The sequence below is a fragment of the Kogia breviceps genome, chromosome 11 (assembly GCF_026419965.1).
Source record: "Kogia breviceps isolate mKogBre1 chromosome 11, mKogBre1 haplotype 1, whole genome shotgun sequence".
NCBI classification, from domain to species: domain Eukaryota; kingdom Metazoa; phylum Chordata; class Mammalia; order Artiodactyla; family Physeteridae; genus Kogia; species Kogia breviceps.
In genome coordinates this window covers 34,194,395-34,209,890 of record NC_081320.1, presented here as the reverse complement: position 1 = coordinate 34,209,890, position 15,496 = coordinate 34,194,395, and the positions used below count along the sequence as shown (strand labels likewise).

General features: G+C 47.6%; 1 long non-coding RNA gene across 4 annotated transcripts in view; it reads left to right on the top strand.

Moving 5' to 3' along the window:
• LOC136792138 (uncharacterized) overlaps nucleotides 1-12,552 on the top strand; it is a 55,581-nt gene extending 43,029 nt beyond the window's left edge. The window contains exons 7-10 of one of the 4 annotated variants that reach the window (XR_010835444.1): nucleotides 7,761-7,861; nucleotides 8,219-9,028; nucleotides 9,275-9,383; nucleotides 11,638-12,552. This is a non-coding gene — a long non-coding RNA (uncharacterized lncRNA). Of the gene's footprint in view, nucleotides 1-7,760; nucleotides 8,154-8,218; nucleotides 9,029-9,274; nucleotides 9,384-11,637 lie in introns of those variants that run through there. The other 3 variants (XR_010835442.1, XR_010835443.1, XR_010835445.1) reach the window with 3 other exon arrangements.
• The last annotated feature ends 2,944 nt before the right edge of the window (nucleotides 12,553-15,496 follow it).

The window sequence follows — 15,496 nt, the reverse complement described above, 5'->3', positions numbered from 1 at the left end:
ACCTTTGGAACCTTTCCCGGGTGGCAGGAGTGCCCAGCACAGGGGTAGTGACCTAAGTCTGAGCTGTGGCGAACTTTAGAAATCTGTTACAGAAAAACACTTTGCCGAGCATTAGGGGACCCCACTGGGGACAGAAGGGGCTGGGAATAAAGGAGCATGTGAACCTCCGGGCAGGGTGCGTGCTGCTTGACTCTCCATCCTGTTCTTGCTTCGGGGGCATTAAATGGTGCGTTGGGGGGGTGGCGGGTGGTAACCTTGTGAGCTTTGCCATGGCCCTCTCTTGAGAATGGCTCAGCCAGCAAGATTCTGTGGAGTCCGCCTCCTGGCACCATGCTACAATCGCCGGATTTTGGGTCGGGAGCAAAGATCTTCGTCCGACTCTTGCGGAGCGCGCTTTCTCTTGGGCGCACGTCTGGCGACTGGCTCCCGCTCCGCTTCCACCTTTGCTGGCGTGGCCGAAGGAACATCCCCGTAGGCCCAGTAGCCACCAGCGCGGCAGTATGTCTCCCCATGGCAGCCCAACTGCGTTTCCCCACACCCTCGGTTGAGGACGTGGCAGTGACCAGCTGTACGAGGAGAAACGGGAGCCGCTGCTGCTGCAAAGAAAATCAAAAGTGATCAGTCCCTTCTGCTGTGCACAGTCTCCTGGCCGAATCTCCCTCTCTCATGTCTCTCCCAGTTTCTGGCCAGAGACTTTTCATCTCCTGGACATCCAAAACACAGCCTTGGCCCATCACCTCTCTGAGTCCCTGGAGAAGGGACCCTGGCTGCAAAAGCGATTCCTAGGGCCTACGGCTGCAGCAGATGAGGGAGTCCCTTCACCGTTTCCAGGGAAAACATTAGAACCCGAAAGTCATTGCAAGCATGATCCTCTCCATCTCTCCCTTCCACAACAGAGAAAACATTTCTTGCAGTCTGTCACTTGTGAGGCTTTAATGGAAATATCGTTCAAGTTTTGCAAAAAGGTAATCTAATATAAGTTGGTTCAGAACCCCTCCCACCTTGGCAACCCCTCTTGGGTCCCATTTTTACAGTGCCTGTTTCAACCACACGGAACTCTAGTCCTCTGATCCTTTGATCTCGATTAGAACAGGCCACATACTGAGGCAGAGTGATCGGGAGACTCAGAACCGGGTTCTGGGTACCATGCCTAGGCTCACATCAACCCAGCCTCCTGGGACACCATCTCCTCAGCCCTCTGGTCTCACTAGCACTTCATCACGCCCCCTTGGTTCTTCCGCTCCTGCCTTCAATAGGGCACCACCGTGGGCCCTAGTACTCAGCCGCTCAGTATGGGATGTGTCTGACGGGACCGATCTAGATGTCTACACGACAGCACAGAGGTGCCTGGGTTTGAAGGTGCGGTTCAAGGGTGGCCCTCTTCCTCAAACTGCTCCATTTACCATTCGCCAACAACAACGCACTTGTCTTTTGCTAAGAGGCCCATCAGGAAAGGGTCTGAATGGAAGCATCCTGTAGCCCAAAGGGGAAGGCTCCTTTGATAAAGATCAGAACCTTCCCGCACACTTGTCCAGGGATGACCTTTCACTTGTCCTCAGCAGTGAGCACTGTGGGTCCTTGAAGGTGTCCCGGGTCACTGGTATTCGTTGCAGCTGGGAAAGTGCTCAGGTGTATGTGCTGGGCAAGCCCCAGGGAACATGTGGCAGCCAGGGGAAGTTGTGCGTACACCATGCCTCTTGGACAGATGCCCGGTGTCGGTGTACCTCGTGCACTGCCCTCTCAGGGAACGTAGGACAGGTTAGAGTAAATGCAGAAGGTCTGGTGAGGGATTCTCTCTCAGACAACCAAAGAGATTGGTCTCTGGTGGAGAACCGGTAGGGAAGTATCTCTGAGGGCAGCAGCACGTTTGCATCGTTACCCTGCCATGGAAACTGTGAGAAGGCCTGTGAGGTCATCACTAGCCACTGAGGTCCTATAAGGAACGTGTGAGTTGAGGGGCAGGCTTCAAGAGGAGGGGCAGTTCTGTGGAGGAGAGCAGGGTGGAGGCAGAGGTACTCTGCCTGGGCCCTCACGCCGGGGCCTCCCCACCCATGCCCTAGTCTAGTAGACACCCCACGTGGAGCGTGCCGGTGGGCTGGCACAGCCCCAGGGGCCACAGGAGGGCAAGAGAGACCCACATCCTGAGATCGGCTTGAGAGGCAAGATGAACGTGAGGAGGCAGCTAGGTTGTAGGGCCCTGACCCTAAGAGGCAGAGATTTGTGTGGACTGGGGAATCAGGGAAGGCTCCTTGGCAGTGGGCCTGAAGGACAAGTGACATGTGAACCCATGGGGAAGAGAGGGCAGACATTCCATTTTGGAAGAAGAATAGCAGAGACACACTCTTCTCGACCTTGTCCTGCCCCAAATATAAATTCATAGAACCCTCCCATTTTAACACCCAAGGGCTTCAAAAACCCTAGAGGTGAAGGGGCCTCCCCAGTGTTAACACAGGTCGTGGAGAGGTGTTGCACTCAATGGTTAGGTTCATGTTGGGCCCCCGGATTCACAGCTGATAGGTACGTGAGGACGAGCTCATGCCGTTTCAAACATTTCCAAGGTGATACTGAGAGAGATGTTAAAGGTGCAAAATGAGGGTGCTGAATGACCCACAAAGCGGGAATGGTGGGCCCACTTTAACGTGAAAGTCCAAACAAATTCCTGCCTAAAGGACATCATACCGAATGATCACATAATCATGACACTCGCCCTCTCTCCTAGAGGTAAAATTCATTAGAATCCTCTATCTCTCTCTCTCCACCATGAAAGGATGAGAGAAAGGCTCCGTAGTATCCCCCGTGAAGACATGGTCCACACCGTGAAGAGGTGTTACTAAGACGATTTGGTCCGACTCAGAGAAGGAAAGAGATGACACTGCCCTTAGCCTGAGCAGGCCCACAGGAAGGAAGCACATTTGGGGCAGCCTTGGATAGTGTGGCAATGAGAGAGAACCTTCTTTAGGAAGGGACTCCCTGTTGCCGACCTTGCAAAAGCCAAAATGGGACATTCGTGTACTTGGGCTGTTGCAGAGGGGATGTGCCCAGAGGTGGGGCCACTCTGCTTGAGATTCACAGCACCTTGTAATCCTAGTAAGCTGCTTGACTCCTGCAATCGCCGGATTTTTGGTCTGGAGCAGCGGAGATCTTTGTCCAACTCCTCCGGAGCACACTTTCTCTTCAGAGCTCGTCTGGCGACTGGCTTCTCGGCTTGCACCTTTGCTGGTGTGGCCAAAGGAACGTCCCCGTAGGCCCGGTAGCCACCAGCCAGGCAGTAGGTCTCCCCATGCCAGCCCAACTGCGTTTCTTCACATCCCCGGTAGAGGACGTGGTAGTGACCAGGTGTCGGAGGAGAAACGGGAGCCGCTGCTGCTGCAAAGAAAATCAGAAGTGATCAGTCACTTCGGCTGTACACTGTCTCCTGGCAGGATTACCCTCTCTCAAGTCTCTCCCAGTTTCTGGCCGAAGACCTTTCATCTCCTGGACATCCAAAACACAGCCTTGGCCCATCACCTCTCTGAGTCCCTGGAGAAGGGAAACTGGCTGCAAAGGCAATTCCTGGAGCCTACGGCTGCAGCACATGAGGAAGTCTCTTCACCGTTTCCAGGGAAAACAGTAGAAGCCGAAAGTCATTGCACTCATGATCCTCTCCATCTGTCCCTTCCACAACAGAGAAACCAACCATTTCTTGCTGTCTGTCATTTCTGAGGCTTTCATGGAAATGCCTTTCAAGATTTCGAAAACAATCATCTAATATAACTTGGTTCAGGACCACTCCCACCTTGGCCACCCCTCTTGGGCCCCATGTATACTGCCTGTTTCAAACACACTGAACTCTCGCCCTGGGATCCTTGTATCTAGAGTAGCACGAGGTCCACTACTGAGGCAGAGTGAACAGGAGACTCAGAACCCGGCTTCTGGGTACCATATCTAGGCTCACATCAACCCAGCCTCCTGGGGCACCATCTCCTCAGCCCTCCGGTCTCACTAGCACTTCATCACCCCCTGCCCCTTGGTTCTTCCGTCCTTCCCATGACTATGGCACCACCGTCTCCCCTAGTACTCAGCAGCTCAGTATGGGATGTGTCTGAGGGGACCGATCTCGATGTCTCCGTGCCAGCACAGAGGTGCCTGGGTTTGAAGGTGTGGTTCAAGAGTGGCCCTCTTCCTCAAACTGCTCCATGTACAACTTGCCCACAACAACGCACTTGTCTTTTGCTAAGAGGCCCATCAGGAAAGGGTCTGAATGGAAGCATCCTGTAGCCCAAAGCGGAAGGCTATATTTATAAAGATCACAAGCTTCCTGCACAGTAGTCCGGGGCTGACCTTTCACTTGTCCTCAGCAGTGAGCACTGTGGGACCCTGAAGGTGTCCCAGGTCACTGGTATTACTTACATCTGGGAAAGCACTCGGGTGTACGTAGTGGGCAAGAGCCACAGAAACACGTGGCAGCCAGGTGAGGTTGTGTGTACCCCACGCCTGTTCCGCAGATGCCCGGTCTCGCTGTTCCTCCTGCACCGCCCAGCCAGGGAACAGAGCACAGGTTGGAATATGTGTAGAGGATCCGGTCACACATTCTGTCTCAGACAACCAAAGAGATTGGTCTCTGGTGGAGAACCAGTAGGGAAGTTTCTCTGAGGGCAGCAAACTTTGTTTGCACAGTTACACTGCCATGGAAACAGTGAGAAGGACTGTGAGGTCCTCACTAGCCAGTGAGGTCATCGTATGAAACCTGTGACTTGGGGGTCAGGCTTGAGGAGGAGGGGCAGTTCTGTGGAGGAGAGCAGGGTGGAGGCAGAGGTACTCTGCCTGGGCCCTCACGCCGGGGCCTCCCCACCCATGCCCTAGTCTAGTAGACACCCCACGTGGGGCGTGCCGGTGGGCTGGCACAGCCCCAGGGGCCACAGGAGGGCAAGGGAGACCCATATCGTGATATCGGCTTGAGAGGCAAGATGAACGTTAGGAGGCAGCTAGGTTGTACGGCCCTGACCCTAAGAGGCAGAGATTTGTGTGGACTGGGGAATCAGGGAAGGCTCCTTGGCAGTGGGCCTGAAGGACAAGTGACATGTGGACCCATGGGGAAGAGAGTGCAGACATTCCACTTTGGAAGAAGAATAGCAGAGACACACTCTTCTCGACCTTGTCCTGCCCCAAATATAGATTCATAGAACCCTCCCATTTTTACACCCGAGGGCTTCAAAAACCCGAGAGGTGAAGGGGCCTACCCAGTGTTACACAGGTCGTGGAGAGGTGTTGCGCTCAATGGTTAGGTTCATGTTGGGGCCCCGGATTCCCAGCTGATAGGAACGTGAGGACAAACTCATGCCGTTTCAAACATTTCCAAGGTGATACTGAGAGAGATGTTAAAGGTGCAAAATGAGGGTGCTGAATGACCCCACAAAGCGGGAATGGTGGGCCCACTTTAACGTGAAAGTCCAAACAAATTCCTGTCGAAAAGACATAATACAGAGTGATCACATAATCATAACAATCGCCCTCTCCCCTAGAGGTAAAAATCATTAGAATCCTCTCTCTCTCTCTCCACCATGAAAGGATGAGAGAAAGGCTCAGCAGCAGCCCCCGTGAAAGACATGGTCAACACCGTGAAGAAGTGTTACTAAGACGATTTGGTCCGTCTCAGAGAAGGAAAGAGACGATTCTGCCCTTAGCCTGAGCAGGCCAACAGGAAAGAAGCACATTTGGGGCAGCCTTGGATAGTGTGGAAATGAGAGAGAACCTTCTTTAGGCGGGGACTCCCTGTTGCCGACCTTGAAAAAGCAAAGATGGGACATTCGTGTACTTGGGCTGTTGCAGAGGGGATGTGCCCAGGAGGTAGAGACTGCTTGGACTACCATTTTAGAGGTTGGGCCACCCTGGTTGAGAAGCACAGCACCTTGTTCTCCTAAAGTGCTTGAATCAGCGGGTTCCCCTTAGGACAGACAAAGTCAGGCCTCATTGGAGCAGACTGCCTTTGGGAGTGGTAGAAGGTGAAGTGTGAAGGGGAATGCTCTGGAGGAGGTTTGTCGTGGCAGGTGGGCCAGCATGAGACCATTCAGATTCTCCAAGGCTCCAGAGATTACTTGGCCGGGAGCATTCCTCTGATGTGGTGCGGGGACTCCAACCTTAACAGGACCTGGCTGGGCATCTGGGGAAGGCCCAATAAACAGTTTCTTAACTTAGGAGAGTGAGAGACTCACCTGGGGACTTCCACAAAAGCACTTAAAAAGACTTGTAGCTGGATTCTTGAGACAACCCTCAGAAAACTTATCTAGATTTGGAGTAGGGCTCAGGAAGTTGCCACTTTTGTGTGTGTGTGTGTGTGTGTGTGTGTGTGTGTGTGTGTGTGTGTGTGTGTGTGTGTGTGTGTGTGTGTGTGGTGCGTGGGCCTCTCACTCTTGTGGCCTTTCCTGTTGCGGAGTGCAGGCTCAGCGGCCATGGCCTACAGAGCCAGCCGCTCCGCGGCATGTGGGATCTTCAGGACCGGGGCATGAACCCGTGTCCCCTGCATCGGCAGGCGGACTCTCAACCACTGCGCCACCAGGGAAGCCCTAAGTTGCACTATTTAAATAAGCTTCCTGGGTATTCCCAGCACAGTGGTCCATGTATATCGTGACCAAATGATTGTGCCTTCTCGGTTGCTTTGGGGAGTCAGAGTGGGCCGTATTTAAAACGGCAGCAGGCATACGTATAAACAGGGAAGATTCAAGGCAAACAGAGCTATATGGTTGCAGTATGCATGAATCAGATCTGAGAAAAGCTAGCCTGGTGGTTAAAGAACACAACGCTTAGGACAGACAGACCAGATTCTGTCCTACTTACTTGTGTGAGTTTGACCAAGTTCTTTTATCCTCCTGACTGTTTGCTCATATGGAAAAGAGCTATGGCTGTACATTGAGCACAATATTCTCTTTTGACAAAGGTTGCTCTGGGTCTATTTGTGTTCTCTACAATCCTTGCCAGCGAGCAAGCATTTTTACGTCGTCTGATGAAGTATTACATTTGACTTTCAACTGTTCATTAGTTTGGGCAAAGACTGCAGGGCCCCATCGGGGGTCCTCGAGGTGCAGCCCGGCCTGGGGCCCCGGCCACTGTGGCCACTGCCCAGGCCCTTTTCCTGGAATCCTACACAAAAGTTAGAAAGATACACAGTCTATTGTAAATATTCACAAATGATTGTTGTTGCTTGCTTACTATCCTATTAAACGTGTAAAATCCATAAAACACTTTTCATTCACAGTTAAATATGAATTTTTACGTTTCTAATTATGTCTCTGCTCTTCACAATTGTCCTTAATGAATCAGAGACTGTGACATCACTAGTTAAAATTGAGCTTGTTAAAAAAATAAAACTCACGCCCACCGAACCTACTGAAACACAATCTGCACTTTTTCAACCTCCCTGGTGTACTTGTATACCCATGAGGAGTTGAAAGTTACATTTCTACCTCGACATGTGTTCTCTGTCTGAGAAATACACACATTTTATCCACTTTGATATAAATAAAAGACTCAAAAATGCATATGCCTCTTTTGAAACCATCATTTTATCATTTCTTTTCCAGATAAGTATAGTCTCTATACTGGTTTTGTGGATCACATGCCATACTCTTTTCTTGTACTTAGAAATAAGGTAGAGAAAGTTACTTTGTAAAAAATATATATATATTATATATATGTATACATATCTATATATATATATTATTGAATAATGGAAGACACTCTTCTAAATCAAAACCAGTTCTCTTAACTTGCTGTTTTCTTCTTAGGTCACATTATGAACTCTTTCCGTGGCCACAGGGCACGTGTACTTTTAATTTCAAGGACTGCTGATATTCCAGGACGTGGCCATTGATTTCTTTCAAGAGAGGTGAGAAAGCCTGGACCAAGATCAGGAGGAATTATACAGGGATGTGATGTGAGAGAAGTATAAGAACCTTCTCTCCTTGGGTGAGGATACCTTCCTTCCAGAATTCCTTCTCCAACCAGAGGGTTTAGAGTCCTTCATTGGCAGAATGTCTCCTGGAATCTTCTGCTTCCTACAATAGGGTTTCAGATTGCAACGTTTTAGGACAGTTTGGGAGTTTGTGGGTATAATTCATCTTCCTTTTAAATTGCAGCCTCCATTTTAATATACTTTGGAACTGCTTGGGATGTGTCTCTATGAGCTGAGTACTATTGCTTCTCATTTTCTGTAACAGTTTTCCATGGATTCTTTCGGTTTAAGGTATATTAGAAGGGAAACTTCGATTCTGGGAATTTCCTGGTGATGCAGTGGTTAAGAATCTGCCTGCCAAGGCAGGGGACATGGGTTCGAGCCCTGGTCTGGGAAGATCCCACATGCCGCAGAGCAGCTAAGCCCATTCGCCACAATTACTGAGCCTGCAGACCACAACTCCTGAAGCCCACACCTCTAAAACCAGTGCTCTAAAACAAGTGCAACAAGAGAATCCACCGCAGTGAGAAACCCGCACACCACAACAAGGAGTAGCCCCCACTCGCTGCAACTAGAGAAATCCCGTACGTAGCAACGAAGACCCAACGCAGACAAAAATTAATTTATTAATTAATTATTTTTTAAAAGAATTATATCCTTCTATACAACTTCTCTGGGAAGAACAGAGAGATGCCGTGGGAGAGTGAGAAAGACCGATATTTCGTGCACATCTCTCATGCAGGTGCTCTGCTGGCTCAGGTAGATTTATCCCCACCTTACAAATGAGGAAATAAGCTCAGAGAGGTTTAGTAATTTTCCCACAGCCAAACAGCTCTTCAGTGACAGAACCGAGTTATGAACCAAGTCTGTTACCTTCATAGCCTAAGTCCTCATCACAACAAAACTCAACTAATATCTACATTTATCCAATTACATTGCAACCTGGGGAGTTCTTGGCCCAATCCTGAATAAGAGTGAGAAAGAAAGAAACAGCAATGTTCCTACAGTCAACAGAAATTTTTGGAGCAGCCGCTAGATGCCTGGCCCATTTGGAGGTTCAGCAGTGATCAAGACAGGAAGAGTCCTGCTTTCATGAACCAGGTAGTGGGGAGGAGAGACGGGTGAAACTTGGGTGAGGGATTTCACCTTGCTGGACCTCTGTTTGCCCATCTGGAAAATGGGATGGGTGTTCCTCATTTCCTGGGATTGTCCAGCGCTCACATTCTCTGATTCCATAAGAAGCATTTCTTTTCCTGTTTCTGTAAAATTCATTCAGGCCATGAGCTGTGATGAATGTGGTTAGCTGCTCCCCAAATCACTCTGTTCCCACCCTTTTCCTGTGATCAGGTCTTTCCCGAAACATGACTCACAATCAATCGAGTCACAGAACCTAAGGGGCACCCAGCAGAAAACTTCCAACCCTGACTTCTCAGGAGCTCTGCAGCCTACCTGCCAGGTAAACTTAACTCACCTGGCACAAGGTGGCCATCCTTGGTTTCACATCAACATGATCACAGGCACAAACCTCCTTGTTTTTCCATTTTGTCTTTCAGTTACTTGTTGAAACAACTGCACAAATATGCCTAGGATATAAATTCAGGCATCTTCTGGCCCCAGTGCCTACTAATAAATGATTTTCTGCCACTTGAATGATAAAGATAGAACATTTTATCATTCTGCTACCCTTACTATTTGTCATTTTTGTTGATATTTCTATTGAATACATCTTTCACTATTTTAACAATGGAACATTTATTTACATTGTTCCAGACCCAGCCTTTAGTGGTAAAGCTTTCGTTGTTATATTTCTATTGGGTTTCCTTTAAAAATTATTATCTTATCTAACTGGATTAAGTCAATTCTATAAGCGTTTATCTTAGGATATTGCTGAAATTAATACCTAGAGGGCAGGCGTACAAGGTGATTGGACTTGAGAAACTCTATTAGCACAATTAAGTATAAATATTACCTATATGTAAACCAAAGTACATGCCGAGTGAGACTCTCTGACTCTTTTTTACTGTCTGCCCCTCAAGCCTGTGAGAAAGGGAATATTCCCTGCCATCTCAGTAAACAAAGGACCTCACAGTCATCAGCACTTGCAGCCCTCCAATGGGAGCTGGCTGGCCCTGAGGAACTCAGCATATGCAAATACAGAATACTGGCCCCAGAGAGCTGAGGTGCATATCAAAGGAAGGATTTCAGTGAGCCCAGACTCTGGCATCTTCCCATACAAAGAAAAGCGCTGCATTCCTCACCTTGGGAGAGCTGGTTTTCCTTAGTTAACAATCACCTTTGGATGTTCCCCATTACTTGTGCCAGTCCCCCGCCCTGCCTGCTCCCCAGGGTACTTTAGCTCAGGGAGGAAGGAGTGCAGAGGGGCTCCGCTGAATAAGGGGCCTGCGAGCCTCGGGAGGAGTTTTCGGCCGCAGCCGGAACCTGCACCTCCCTTACCCCGTTTCCCCTCAGGACACTCAGGCCGAGCCCCTCCCCACGTCCCCAAGACCCCGTGAGCCAGGCCGAGGGTGGGGGCGAGAGGAGGGACCAAAGTTTCCTGGGACCAGACGCTGGGGTCAGCTCTTTCTGCACAGCAGCGGTGGGTGGCAGCAAAACACTGACCCTCAGAAACTGGTCTTGGGCGGCATCCCGGGCACTGGACCAGGCGGAGGGTCCGCGCCCACTTACCCGGCCCGCCGTCCCCACGACTGTCGCGACTTCATCTGCCAGGGCCCCTTCAGAGCCAGCAGCCTCAGTGAGGCCGCACTCCCCTCAGGCTCCAGGGCAGTTCCCTGACGGCTGAGGGAAGACACCCCGAGCAGGGAGTTCCAGCTCTGCGGAAACGCGGGCTCTGTTCTGGGCGCAGGGGATGGGGCCCTCCGACCTGATGCCTTCCGGGAGGGAGGGGGGCGCCCAGGGCAGGAGCCACCAGGACTGCGGGGCCCCATCCGGGGTCCTGGAGGTGCCCGGCCTGGGGCCCCGCCCACTGTGGCCACAGCCCAGGCCTTTTTCCTGGAATCCTACACAAAAATGTTAGAAAGATACAGTCTATAGTAAATATTCACAAATGATTGTTGTTGCTGTGCTTACTATCCTATTAAATGTGTAAAATCCATAAAACTCTTTCAGTTCAAAGTTAAATATGAATTTTTACGTTTCTAATTATGTCTCTGCTCTTCACAATTGTCCTTAATGAATCAGAGACTGTGACATCACTAGTTTAAATTGAGCTTGTTAAAAAAATAAAACTCAGGCCCACTGAACCTACTGAAACACAATCTGCACTTTTACAATCTCTCCAGTGAACTTGTATACCCGTGAAGAGTTGAAAGGTACATTTCTACCTCGACATGTGTTCTCTGTCTGAGAAATACACACATTTTATCCACTTTGATATAAATAAAAGACTCAAAAATGCATATGCCTCTTTTGAAACCATCATTTTATCATTTCTTTTCCAGATAAGTATAGTCTCTATACTGGTTTTGTGGATCACATGCCATACTCTTTTCTTGTACTTAGAAATAAGGTAGAGAAAGTTACTTTGTAAAAATATATATATATATTATATATGTATACATATATATATATATATATATATATATATATATATATAATTGAATAATGGAAGACACTCTTCTAAATCAAAACCAGTTTTCTTAACTTGCTGTTTTCTTCTTGGGTCACATTATGAACTCTTTCCGTGGCCACAGGGCATGTGTACTTTTAATTTCAAGGACGGCTGATATTCCAGGATGTGGCCATCGATTTCTCTCAAGAGGAGTGAGAAAGCCTGGACCAAGATCAGGAGGAATTTTACAGGGATATGATGTGAGAGAAGTATAGCAACCTGCTCTCCTTGGGTGAGGATACCTTCCTTCCAGAATTCCTTCTCCAACCAGAGGGTTTAGAGTCCTTCATTGGCAGAATGTCTCCTGGAATCTTCTGCTTCCTACAATAGGGTTTCAGATTGCAACGTTTCAGGACAGATTGGGAGTTTGTGGTTATAATTCATCTTCCTTTTAAATTGCAGCCTCCATTTTAATATACTTCGGAACTGCTTGGGATGTGTCTATATGAACTGAGTACTATTGCTTCTGTTAGAGTCCTTAAAATATTTTATTGTCTTATTTTCTGTAACAGTTTTCCATGGATTCTTTGGGCTTAAGGTATATTAGAAGGGTGACTGCGATTCTGGTACTTCCCTGGTCTTGCAGTTGTTAAGAATTCATCTGCCAGTGCAGGGCACTCGAGTTCGATCACCAGTCCGGGAAGATCCCACATGCCACCGAGCTACTAAGCCTGTGGGCCACAACTACTTAGCCAGAGTGCCACAACTACTGAACCCGGTGTGTCTTGAGCCCGTGCGCCATTTATTTTTTGGAGAATAAACCCACCTCTGAGTGATTAAAATGTAGACCAACTAGTCAAAATGGTTTATCACCTGTTCTTCTAAAACGCTGATCAATGGAACAAGTTGTACTAGGGATAACAGTGGAATTGTATTCTGGAGTTCTTATCGGCAATATGGTTTATGTCCTTGATGCTGGATCACGACATTTCAATTGTATAACTGCTATTAATTTTCTCTTTGTTCAACGATTAAATTCTCACGTGATCTGAGTTCACACTGGAGTCATCCTTGTTGGTTTCTGTCTATTGCAGATTTCTTCCAGTATGAAAGGACAAGAGCAATTCGGCTTACTTTACAAAATGTCTTCAAACTAAATGATGATATAATCTACATTCAATTAATTTATACATACCTTACTGTAGATCAGGGTTTGTTATGGTGGCAGAGCCCGACACTTATGTAATACGGAAACCTTTATGTGCACTGGTTCAAGTCCTCTTCTTAAGAATATGTGTATAATCAACATTCTTTCACAAATTACCCAATTTAATTCACCATAGCATTACTCATATTAACTAAATGGAAAATCCTTGGCTATATACAGATCCAGAAAGGGCCAAAAATCATCAGCCCCCATGGATTATTACAACCCATTGCTGAGGTATTCAAATTACTTTTTAAAGAACCACTATGTCCATCAACATCATCTATTTATATATTATTGCTCCAATGCTAGCCTTAACCCTGGCTCTCACAAAATGAATTCCTCTTCCCATATTTTATCCACTAATTAATATGAATGTAGTCATATTATTTATATTAGTCATATCACACCTAGCCATTTATTCCATCCTCAGATCTGGATGAGCTTCACATTCAAAATACTCACTCACTGGAGCTCTAGGGACAATAGCACAGACAATCTCATACGAAGTAATGTAGCAGTTATCCTATTCTCAGTCTTTCTAATAAATGGATCATTTACACTTTCAACAGTAATTATTACACAAGAACACCTATAGCTAATTTTATCCTGACCCCTACCCAGAATTTGATTATCTCCGCAGTAGCAGAAATCCAATGAAGCCCCACTTGATTTAACAGAAGTAGAATCAAAACCTGTATATGTCTTCAATGTAGAAAATGTAGCAGGCCCATTCACACCATCCTTCCTAGAGAATATGTCAATTTCCTTATAATAAACATTTCCACAACAATCCATTTTTAGGAGCATTTGACAATCCCTAGGTGCCAGAACTATAGATTCTTTCATCTGTGACTATAGTTTTTTTTCAAAAATAATTTTTATAGTTTTACTACCTTTAAACAAAATGTACTCCATTGCTGTGGAGTATCCCTTCATAGGGGCGTGCATGGTTCATTTCTGCATCCGCTTGTGGTGGCCTTCAGGTTCTTTCAGGTTTGGCTCCTGTGGCTGCGGAGTCCATGTCCATGTGTTCTGGTGCAGGGCTGGTGGGTTTGTGTTCAGCTGGGAGGAGCACTGCGGGTCTGTGTTGTGCGGGGACTTCGCTATCTGAGGCCCGATTGTCTCAGAAGTGGTTGCGTTCCCCCGCTGCGTACCAGGCTTTCCATTGGTCCACATCCTGCTGATATTTGATACTATGTCTTTCATGTCTGCCATTCTGGTAGGTGTATGCACAGTATTTTTCTTATGGTTTTAATCCCTCAGGTGTTAGAGAAGTTGTGCATCTTGTAGTATTCATGGACTATTTCATGTAGTTTTATAAAAGTTTTAAAAATTGTGGTCCAATACACATAACGTAAACTTTACTATCTCAACCATTTTTAAGTGCACATTTCAGGGTCAAGAAGTAATTCGCACTTTTGTGCAAACCTGACCGCCTCGTCCTCCAGCTTTTTCATTTGGCAAAATTGAAACAGTCCCCCTTAAACACACACTCCCCATCATCCCTCCCTCAGCCCCTAGAACTCAACATCCTACTTTCTGTCTCTATGTTTCCAACTGCTCTAGGGGCCTTGTATGAGTGGATCAAGCACTGTTTCTTTTTGTGTGTGTCTATCTTCCATCACTGAGCATAATGCCTGCAAGGCTCATCCCTGCTGCAGCCTGTGTCAGAATTGCCTTCCTTTTTAGGATGAATAACATTCCCTTGTATTGATAGACCATGTTTTTCTTCTCCATTCATCCATTAGTGGACACATGTAATATCTATATTCATTTCTCCTGTCATAATATTTGTGGAATAACGTCAGAAAGTCCTATGAATCAAAAGTCATTTGTGGGCTTCCTTGGTGACGCAGTGGTTGGGAGTCTGCCTGTGGATGCAGAGGACACGGGTTTGTGCCCCGGTCTGGGAAGATCCCACATGCCACGGAGTGGCTGGACCTGTGAACAATGGCCACTGAGCCTGCGCATCCGGAGCCTGTGCTCTGAAACGGAGAGGCCACGGCAGTGAGAGGCCCGTGTACCGCAAAAAAAAGTCATTTGCCATTAACTTTTTTCTTAAACATTTTTTTTTGTGGTACGTGGGCCTGTCACTGTTGTGGCCTCTCCTGTTGCAGAGCACAGGCTCTGGACGCACAGGCTCAGTGGCCATGGCACACAGGCCCAGCTGCTCTGTGGCATATGGCTCCTCCCGGACTGGGGCACGAACCCATGTCCCCTGCATCAGCAGGCGGATTCTCAACCACTGCACCACCAGGGAAGCCCCTTTCATAAACTTTTTATTGTGAAAAACATCAAAGCTAAGAAAAGGCAAAAATACATGTCAGCTTCACTTGTGTCCAGGAATGAATGCTTTACCGATTCACTTTATTCCCTGTGTGTGTGCTATGCGTGTGCATGTGACTGTTTGCATATATATGCTGTGCATGTGCATAGTTATGTGCACTTGCACACATTAGTGTGTGTATGGGCATATGCATGCATGTGTGTTCATATGCTAGTGTGTGAATATATTTGTGCTGTGCACGTGCATATGTTTGTGTGTTGCGCTTGCCTGGGTGCACACCTTTGTGTTTGCTGGAACCACTTGCAAGTTGGTTGCAGACTGAATTGTGCTCCAGATATGTCCACACGTACCTGCTCTAACAATCCTGCATAGCCACGTAAAGGTCACAGATCTCAGGGATTTAAATGGATGGAGCAGGATGGCCTGACACAGAGTTAGTCTTCCAATGACTGTCACTACCTCAGTAACATCCTTCATACCTTCTTTAAGCCCCATTCAGGGTCC